The sequence below is a fragment of the Choloepus didactylus genome, chromosome 22, assembly GCF_015220235.1.
Source record: "Choloepus didactylus isolate mChoDid1 chromosome 22, mChoDid1.pri, whole genome shotgun sequence".
NCBI lineage: Eukaryota > Metazoa > Chordata > Mammalia > Pilosa > Megalonychidae > Choloepus > Choloepus didactylus.
Genome location: NC_051328.1, coordinates 362837 through 365191, shown reverse-complemented (window position 1 = coordinate 365191; position 2355 = coordinate 362837).

Sequence of the window (2355 nt, the reverse complement as noted above, 5' to 3'; positions counted from 1 at the left end):
TGACCAGAAATGTTTCTACCTTGAGTGGGAACTGGAACAAGAGGAGGAATTACAACTGGCCCAGCATGCAGTGCAAGCTTCTCTGTCACTTCTCTCATGTGATCCAGCAGATCCAGTGGTGTTGAAAGTGTCAGTGGCAAGTAGAGACACTGTCTGAAGACTTTGGCAGGGCCCTATAGGATAATCACAATGCAGGCCCTTAGGATTTTGGAGCAAGTCCTTGCTATCCTCTATAGGTAATTATTTTTGGCCTGTTACTTTACCTTAATAGAGACTGAATGCTTAACCATGGACCACCAAGTTACCAGGAGACCAGATTTGCCTATCATGAGCTGGGTGTTGTCTGACAACCAAGCTATAATGTTGGGCATGCACAGAAGTTCTTCACCATAAAATGGAAGTGGTATTCAAGATAGGACTCAAGCAGGTCCTGAAGGCACAAGTAAGTTAAATGAAGAAATGACCTATATGCCCATAGCCTCCACTCCTGCCACATTATCTTTTCTTTCCCAGCCCAAAACTATGGCCTCTTGTAGAGCTCATTGCAAGCAGTATACTGAAGAGTAGAAAACTTGGACCTGATTTATAGATGGTTCTGCATGATATGCAGGTATCACCTGACAGTGGATAGCTACAGCACTGGGATGTCCCTGAAGGACAATCTTCCCAGTGGGCAGAACTTTGAGCAGTGCACCTGGTTCATTTTGCTTAGAAGGAGGACTGGCCAGAGGTACATTTCCATACTGATTGAAGGGCTGTTGCTAATGGTTTGGCTAGATAGTCAGGGACTTAGAAGGAACATGATTGATAATAGATGAAAAAGAGGTCTGTGGATAGACCTTTATGACTGGGCAAAAAACCTGAAGATATTTGCAGCCCATGAGAATGCTCACCAGAATGTGATTTCAGCAGAGGAAGATTTCAATAATCAAGTGGATATGACACATTTTATGGATACCAGTCAGCCTGTTTCCCCAGCCCATACTGCCACTGCTCAGCGGGTTCATAAAAAATGATCATTGTGGTAGAGATGAAGGTTTTGCATGGGCTTAGCAACATGGATTTCCACTCACCAAGTTTGACTTGACTACAGCCATTGTTGAGTGCCCAATCTTCCAACAGGGAGACACACACTATGTCCCCAATATGGCACAATTCCCCAAGGTGAACAGCCCACTACCTGTTGACAGTTTGTTTACACTGCATCACTTCCATCTTGGAAGATGTAACATCTTCTAACTGGAATAGGCACATACTCCAGATGTGGGTTTGCCTTCCCTGCACACAATGCTTCTGAAAATACTGCCATCCTTAGTCTTATAGAATGCCTTATCCACCATTTTGGTATCCCACATGGCATTGCTTCTGATCAACCATCCCACTTCATAGCAAATGTAGTGTGGGAATGGGCATACACTCATGGAATTCTCTTGTCCTGCAACATTCCTCATCATCCTGAAACAGCTGGATTGATAGAATGATTAAGCCTCATAATCATGATTAAGGCTCAATTATGACACTAACTAGGAACTAGGTGATAATACTTTGCATGGCTGGGGAAATTATCTGCAGGAAGCTAGTGTATGTTCTAAATAAACATTCAGTATAAGGAGCTGTCTCACCCATACCAGGATTCATGGGTCCAGGAATCAAGGGGTGAAAATGGGAGTGGCATCACTCATTATTACCCCTAGTGATCCAGTAGAAAACTTTTGCTTTCTGCTCTGCTGGTCTACGAGTCTTAGTTCCAAAAGGAGGGCTTCCACCAGGAAACACAATGATTCCATTGAACTGGAAGTTAATATGGCCACATAACCACTTTGGGCTTCTTATGCCTCTGAACCACCAAGCAAAGAAGGGGATTGCTGTACTGGATGGGGTGATTTATCCTGACTCTCAAGGAGAAATAGTGCTGCAACTACACAATTGAGGTAAAGAAGGATTTGCCTGGAATATAGCTGATCCCCTAGGGCATCTCTTAGTATCACCATGCCCTGTGATTACATCAATGAAAAGCTGCAATAACCCAATCTAGGCAGGGCTACCATTGGCCCAGAAAGTTCAGGAATGAAGATTTGGTTCACCCTAAGAGACAAAACAACAGCCTATTGAGGTGCTTGCTGAGGGTAAAAGGGACATGGAATGTGTAGTGGAAAAAGGTAGCGATGAATACGAACCACAACCATGTGACCAGTTACAGAAATGTAAGTTGTAATGATATGAATATTTCTTCCTTGTTTTGTTATGAGTACATTTGTATATGTATATAAAGCAAATATCTTTGTTTTCTTCTCTATCTTCTTAGTGCTTGAGTTGTAGGATATCAAGTTTGAGAGTGTATGTTACCCAAGGATG